The following is an 8,224-nucleotide window of genomic DNA, read 5'->3' on the forward strand; positions in this document are numbered from 1 at the left end:
GAAGACTTTTGTTTATTTTTAAGGCCACAGACTTGTGTGTGGGATAATACTATGATATAACCACTGAATGTACAGTGCTAGGCTCATTTCACACTGCATTGAAGCCGTGTATAACAAGCTCCTCTAAGCATAAACGGCACAATTCACCCAATGAAGGACAAAAGTTTGCACCATTTATTGCTTTATGGACTATTTCCTGGGTTTAACGACGTGGAGAATATCCAGGAAGCCTGGCACCTTGTGAACTGTTTTAAGTAGGGATGTCCCGATACCATTTTTTTTAAGACCGAGTACGAGTACCGTAACTTTAATTCTAGTACTCGCCAATACCAATTACAGGTACTTTTATTTAAAAGGGACTCTGACACCAGGGTGACGCGGTCTCTGGCGCTGCTTACCGTATGATATGTGGGTCCTTGTTGTGTACAATGGAGGTGGTTGCTGTAGTATGAGCCAAGATTTCTCTCTTCTCCATTGGACAGAACAGGGAATTTGCATTGGCGGCGAGACCAATGACCACATGGTGAGCAGCGGTAGAAATCGGCACTTGCACTATCTACCTATAAATTCAAGTTAGTGCAGGTGACTCTGCTGTAAGATTGTCTTTAATAGTAGGTAGTATCCCCATGCAGACATTAGCAGCAGCCACCCTGTTTACTGCAGCCCCCCTTTAGACAGCAGCCCCCTGTAGATAGCAGGGCCCCCCGGCAGACATTAGTAGCAGCCCCCCTCCTTGCAGACAGCTCACCTATGGCTGTCCTCTGTCGGGTGCTGCCGTTCCACTGCCCCGTTATCCCGTCCGCATCATGGCGTCCTATGGAGGAGCATGTGACATATATGTCACTCTGCTTGCTCCGTAGCGTTACGCTGGGCGCAGGGGAGGAGGTGGACTGACGTGTGTGTCACATGCTCCTCCATGGAACACTATGATGCGCACGGGAGGATGGGAGAATGGGGAAGCGGAGTGGCAGCAGGTATCGGACATGGTATCGGGGACATTAAACGAGTCCCCGATACCATGCAAATGGCTAGTATCGGCCCCGATACTAGTATCGGTATCGGGACATCCCTAGTTTTAAGGGCCGTCCAGGAATCGCCTCATCTACAACAGGGAGGACATGTCCGTTAAGTACTGAAGCAGGCTGCCCACGGCCATCTTAGAGATTATTCCATCTTGAACAGTTCGGACTTCGATGAAGAAGAGGACTAATGCCCCTCTACTTCTCCATCTCCCCACGTGTTTGCTTAGTAGTTTGGCCCAGTGATCTGTCCTTCCCTACCCCCATATATTCCACACCCCTCCCTGATCAAAGACTGTAATGTGCATGCAAAGAGATTAAAAACGGTCTCCTACACTCACTGCTAGGAATGCCACTTGAAACTCCTACTTAGAGTAACCAGCAGACCAGGCTTCCAGAAATGCGTGGGGGGCTCAGAGGTGACTGCATGCTGTTTTGCGCAAGTGTGCTTCTTCCAGGCTTGATTACGTCATTACTCTGTGCACGTGATATAGGGTAAAGGTCTATCCAGGCCTCTGCTCCTAATCACAATGTGCCCCTATTCTGGCCTGACTAAAATCTTCTAATCATTTCAAGACCCCCAAATTTTTAACCGTGAACACTTCCTCCGTGTACTTCTCTGATGTGTTCAATAAGGTGAAGGCTCCTTGACCTGTCTTGGTCGAGTACAGGCGTTCACGGATTCTAATTCGCAACTGTCTAACAGTTTTCCCCATACAGAATCTGATGCAACGACATAGAATAAAATAAACTGAGGTTTGACAAGTGAGAAGTTCTTTATATATTATAAATATTGGCCGGCATTTATCATTGTAGGTGTAAGTGAAGCATTTTTCTACACCTTTTTTTTGTGTGCTGGTAAAGTGTAGGAGCACCAAATTTATTAAGTGGTCAAAGAGTATTTGATAAATTTTGTGCAGGTAAACATTTTCTGAAATTTCTCTCTTCACATACACCATAGAGCTAAGCTAAGTCTGGGCTGGTGTAATTTTAGAGACTTTTCAGTGGCTTTGCGCCTTTTTTGCGCCTTTTCACAAAAAGGCGCAGTTGATAAAACCCTTCCATATCATGTGTATTGCAAAAATCAGTGGATTGCCTGACAAAATCAGCAGAAATGTGTAAACTAAAAGGCGCAAAAAAGGTGCAAATAAACCCTGCTTGCGCCATTTTTGTGCCTTTCCTAGACACAAAAAAACTGTCTAAAGGCAATGATAAATGTTGGCCATTGAATTTACACTGCAGACAGCTGCCACATCATTATTGCCTATAGGGGCAGTTTTAGTAAGCCAGTTAACCTGTTGCTTATGTTTAAATCATTTACGGTTTAACAGTTCTCCTAGTGATTAGTTCTTATGATAAGTCACAATAGGTCTCTTAGACGCCACATCAGCTAGATCTGGATCACTCTCTAACAGATGCAAGTTTTTGTTCATAATAGAACTAATTCATTCATTCATTCATTCATTCAGGTAGGACTATCAGACAAGAGCTTGTCTGTAAGGACCCGAAGGGTTAAACATACTGCAGATTCACAGGTGAATTTAATGAAGCCTTTCACATCCAGGCTTTGCCTATGAAATAGTTTGTCTCCAGTAACTAGCATTGTGATTCCAATATTTATTTGATCTCGGCTTGTCTTTCTGACTTGTCTACTGTATTTGCATCTTGGTATGTCGACATTTCCTGTTGCAGACTCGGCTAGTTGGCTTTGACTTTGTGTGTTTTATTAGTATTATTTCTGTTAGTTTTTGTGCCTCCTGGCTCTTCCCGCTCTGTGTCTGTTTTTTGTAGTTTTTTGTGTTGACTGCTTTGGACATCACTTATATAGGAAGGGACCGGCACCATGGATACCAACCTACTGCCTTGGGGCGGATACGTAAGTAGGCAGGGACAGAGGCTGTGGGGGAGTTCAGGGCTGCACTCTTTCCTTGCCCAGACATGCCTTTTTTTAAGGCCCAAAATACCTGCATTTGCCTTTCTCCTATAACATGAAAGCTATGTCTGCTCTGGTGCAGCAAATGGGCAGCAGGTCCAAGACTTAGCTGAGAGACTTCAGCAATATGAGTCTTCTTAGTCTCAATCAGGTTTAGTCCAGACCTTGACTCAGAGGCTGCAAGCCCAGGAACAGTTAATTCAGGAATTCCAGGAGCTAGAGTCCCAGGTCTCATCTATTCCTGTCTCCGCTCCCATGGAGCCGCAAGTTAGTGTCTCGGATCGTTTTTCGGGTAACCGGAAAAAGTTCAAAACTTTCTGTGAAAGTTGTAAGTTATATTTTCTTCTGAGATCTTACTCTTCTGGCACTAAGGCCCAGAGAGTGAAAACTGACATGGAGACTGAGGTAGATGACTGGGCGGGCATGCGCAGATGCACGGCCAGTGGAAAAAAGTAAAAAAAATACAAGAGTTAATGAATGTGTATGCAGGAAATTTGTATATAGTATATAAACAATTAGTGTGACTGTTAATAAGAAAAATCGCCGGGCGCGCATGTGCAGATGCGTGGCCAGCGGGTGATAATCTTACACTAGAAGAATTGGATGGTGAATAGAACATGGATGTGTCCTACACAGTATATGAGTGTGTGAGTGTGAGAGTGAAGTGACAACAGTGAAATAAAAATATATATTTTTGATTGTGGAGGCACAAGTGAAAAAGGGGAGGGATGGAACAAAAAGTACCAATTAGAAGTCAGTGATTAAACTGAATGTGAAAATCAGTGATATAGTACATGCAAAGTGAAAAAATGTGAGGTGTAGCTCAGGGAAAGAAAGGGGGGGGGCAGATGGAAAGCGGGAAAGGAAAAAGGGCGGGAAGAAGATTAGTGAAAGAAAAAATGTGATGCACAGCAAAAAAAATTGTGAAACAACAAAATCACTTTGGCATATAAAAAGGTGTATTAATGCTATTAAGCATGATACGGGTGTATGGGTGCAGCGAAGGCCAATACAACATCGATATACACAGTGGAAGTGAATATGGGATCACCTTTAAGAGTGGTGATGACTTGTGTGAGGATATATGGACCAGTTGTGGAAATAAGAAGGCCAGGACCTCAGGATGATTTTATATGGCTGCTTTTCGACAGTGGCACAAAAATCACTTTAGCTTTTATTGAAGAAGCAGTTTAATGACATTCAATTGGTTAAGGAAAAAATACCCTGGATAGACTGTACAGCATGCTGTGGAGGAGTTCACCCTCTCCTGCATAGGGTATTGCGTGGCAACCTATGTCCTTGGCATTGGAGATTGACACAGTAACATTACGATCTGAGAGACGAGACAGCTTTTCCAAGTGGATAATAGACACATTCTTGTCCATGTATGACTTCATCCTGACGTCAGATTTTTTGCAAGTCTATACAGCACAAGTGGCCGCACAATGAATTCAAGTTTGATAGGTTTTGATGGCTGTGTGAAAAGGCTGACCATTGCAGCAGGGTGGAGCGGATCATTATACCTCCAACGAAAATGTGTGGGAGCAACAGCAGCGGGCATACTCTGCCGCCCAGAGACGTGCCAACAAGGGCACCTGTCTATGTTTTTGCTTTCCCTTTATTGCACAGGTTGGCGACCGTCTGGATATGGGCACCAGGCACCTGACAAATTAGGTGCACTAGGCTAGGTGTGACCAGGATCGGTCCCCTGTGATGCTTACACAGTTTCACTTACTACTCTGTAGGAGTTAATTGGGGGTATAACTAATGCAATACATAGCTCTACTTACATTAAGATATTATAAATCAGATACTTTTTTTATCATTTATTACCCTTTACGGCTCACCCCCCCAGCGGTTTCACCCCTGAAGAAGTCATAAATTAAAGTGTGACAGAAACGCGTTGGGTGTTGTGGGGGTACTATTGTGAGCATATTTGTTGGTGCTATATGTGCCTGTACAGTGGTCATTATTTGACCATATTGGGAGCTCAGTGTCCATTTAGCTACCATAGGGTCCTCGTGGACTCTAGTAATTAGAGCACTGTAACCATCACCTTCACATCTATATTCGTTTGAGGTTACTATTCGGCATTTATTTTAATAGTCTACAATAAATGTTATGTTTTAAGCATATCAAGTTTTCTTTCCCTCCTCAATATGGTCCGCCTCATGAAAGGGACTGGACTGTCAAAACCAAATTTCTCTCTGGTCATCCAGTACATGAAGGGGGGTTCAGCTGAGTAATGAGGAAGCTCTAAAGAATTTTCACATGAAGTTTGAAGTGACCATTCACAAGGGCTGGAAGGCAAAACTGAACTAGTGGGTGCACAACTTAGCCACAGACAACGCAACATTTTGTAGCGGCTACATATCTATCAGCTCTTTGGATTATGTGTCCTATACTCTACAGCTATATGTCGATGTTTTATATGCCTGTTATTTATGAGAGTTCAGTAATTGTTCTCTTATTGTTGGGTTTTATAATTGTGATACTTTTCACACTTTTTAAATTTTATAGTAAGTTAAAAAATGTTTAACTTAAATTAAGAAGGGTTAAGAATTTTTTTTTTGTAAGGGTAGGGTCACACGTAACACATCTGCAGTGTATTTCACGCTTCAAAAAATAAGCTGCAAGTTCTGCTACGTGCAGATAAACAGGGCTACCTGCCCGCTGTCCTGTAAGGTTTGGAGGATGGTTTGCTTGGAAATTCACTGCACATTGAATTGAATGGGGATTCCACTGTCCCGCTTTGGAAATTCCGCATTTCAGATTCTGCTAAAACACTGAACCTGTCTTTAAGTTTTGCGAAATTCCATGGTGGATTCCCATTGAAGTCAATGAGACTGAATTCTGACCAGGATCTTTGTGTTGAGTGCGAGAAAATTCTGCATAAATTCTGCAGAAATACTGTACATAATCAGCAACCATAGATAAATGCCCTGTTATCTCTACTGGAGGAGGCCCTATACAAAGATATATCTCTACTTTATAGGTACATAATGATGGCGGCTCTCTGGTTTATTTAAAGGACATCTGTAATGTAATATAACTTATCCCCTATCCGAAGGATAGGGGATAAGTTATAGATCACGGGAGTCCGAGCGCTGGGGCCCCCGGGATCTCCTGGACGGGGCAGCAGAAATATTCTGGAAAGGGGGGCATTCCGACCCTCCCAAGGCGCGGCGGCCGACACGCCCCCTCCCTATACCCATATACCCCATAGAGATACATGGAGGGGGCGTGTCTGCCGCGGCTTTCTGCTTGGGACAAAACTCCACTTCCTGCAGACTGCCGCTGCCCCGTCCAGGAGATCCCGGGGGGTTCCAGCGCTCGGACACCCGTGATCTATAACTTGAAGTTTGTTGTGTTTTGTTTTGTTTTTAAGCACCTTTCAGATATTTAGTTTTTGCGACGTTCACTTTACAGTAAAACTGGCATGTTATCTTTATTCTGCAGATCAGTGCGATATCCAAGTCAGATAATTTTTGTTATGTTTTAATACTTACAAAATTAAAAAAAAAAAAAAAATGCTTTAAATCACCTTATTCTGATCCCTATAACTTTCTTATTCATCTACAGACAAGACAGAACCCAAAGGGAGCTGTAGGGTTCCACCATTGTTATGTCCTTGAATATACTAGAATTTACATTTGAATATTACTTAACAAAAAAACTCTAGTTTTAAATGTGTTTAAAAAGAAATGAATTTTACATGGTAAAAAATTTTTTAAAACAACATTCAAAAAAATCTATGACCCTGACGTGATTTGAACACGCAACCTTCTGATCTGGAGTCAGACGCGCTACCGTTGCGCCACAAGGTCACTGGATAACCTATTTTACTTTACCATTCAGTCTTGGACTTCATCTAGTTTTAGCCATGCCTCATATTTTGTTATTTCACTGTTTATATCATGTTTATCCCCTCAAGGACACACAACGTTTTTGGTCTTGAGGACACAGAAAATGTTCATTTTTACATTTTTGTTCTTTTCTCTTCACCTTCTAAGTGCCGTAAATATTTTATTTTTCCATCCACAGACCTATATGAGGGTTTTTGTTTTTTTACACAACAAATTGGACTTTGTGTTGACACCTTCCATTTTACCATAGATGTATCGGGGAATGAAAATAAATATTAGTTGTGGCAGGAATTTGAAAGGAAAAGCAGAATTTTGAGAACTTTTGTTTTTACATATTGAACTTAACCGTAATCCATTTAACACTAAAGGCATCAAAACCTTTTTTTTTCTATTTAACAGTTTCATCATTGTCAGCAAATTCTATTTCAGAATGTCACACACCCCAAGTTATCATACAGGGTGGTGCAGAGAATTGATGTAATCACACACTCAGCCTCCTACATTCATCACATCTGTTTCTCCAAGAGAAACAGGTAAGGATTAACCTCACTGATAATAAAGAGTATAGTCTGCGGCGGTAACCACACTGAGATCTCACCCAAACTAGCTTAGGGAGAGTTGACATATACTAGTATACATAGTATACTAATGTGTTACAAGGCAGATTATTAGCGGTCTGTGTGCCAACCTTTCATCTGCTTATTAGCAGAGTAGATAAATTTGGTTTGATTTATCAGACAACTGATTGGGTTACTACCTGTTCATTCAAATAAACACACCCCAATGCCTATACTTTGAAGAGGGCCATCCTTTGACCCTGTATAGGCCCTAACCAAAATGGCACCTAATTAACTTACTCGAATAGTCTTGACATCATCTCAAGCATGCTGTAGGGATGAGGTGGCAGAGTGGTTAAGGTGAGGGATTGCTAATCCATTTTGCTCGGCATGTGTGGGTTTGAATCCCCTCTTCAGCAGATGCATTTTGTTTATTTATAAGGCCACAGACTTGTGTGTAGGAAATACAAACCCAATGAAGTGTGTCAATTCATCCTCCTTTCAGGATGTATACAGTGGGGCCTGCTAGTTGGAAAAGGGCAGAATTCTGGGTGGAGCAAAAGGACATATATGGGACCCTACACTGAGTGCCATCCGACATATGTCAGACATTCATGTCTGGAACTCCCTTAATATGCGTGTCCATGGACACTACTTAAAGGAGTACTCCGGCCCTAAGACATCTTATCCCCTATACGCTGCTGGGGACCCCCGCAATCTCTCATACTGCACCCACCTGTGTGAGCTGTATGCAGCACTGGAGGCTCCGAGTCTGAAAACTCACGACTCCATCCCTGTGTGATGTCACTACCCGTCCGCTCAATGCAAGTCTATAGGAGGGGGCGTGAC

The 8,224-nt window shown here is 42.6% G+C and overlaps 2 non-coding genes across 2 annotated transcripts; both read right to left on the reverse strand.

Moving 5' to 3' along the window:
• Positions 1-6,707: 6,707 nt before the first annotated feature.
• On the reverse strand, positions 6,708-6,779 carry TRNAW-CCA (transfer RNA tryptophan (anticodon CCA)). The gene has a single exon. It is a non-coding gene; the product is annotated as a tRNA-Trp (tRNA).
• Positions 6,780-7,242: 463 nt separating this feature from the next.
• LOC130268155 (U8 small nucleolar RNA) lies at positions 7,243-7,374 on the reverse strand. Its single transcript, XR_008843512.1, has one exon. It is a non-coding gene; the product is annotated as a U8 small nucleolar RNA (small nucleolar RNA).
• Between the last annotated feature and the right edge of the window lie 850 nt (positions 7,375-8,224).

This window comes from Hyla sarda, chromosome 4 (genome assembly GCF_029499605.1).
Source record: "Hyla sarda isolate aHylSar1 chromosome 4, aHylSar1.hap1, whole genome shotgun sequence".
NCBI classification, from domain to species: domain Eukaryota; kingdom Metazoa; phylum Chordata; class Amphibia; order Anura; family Hylidae; genus Hyla; species Hyla sarda.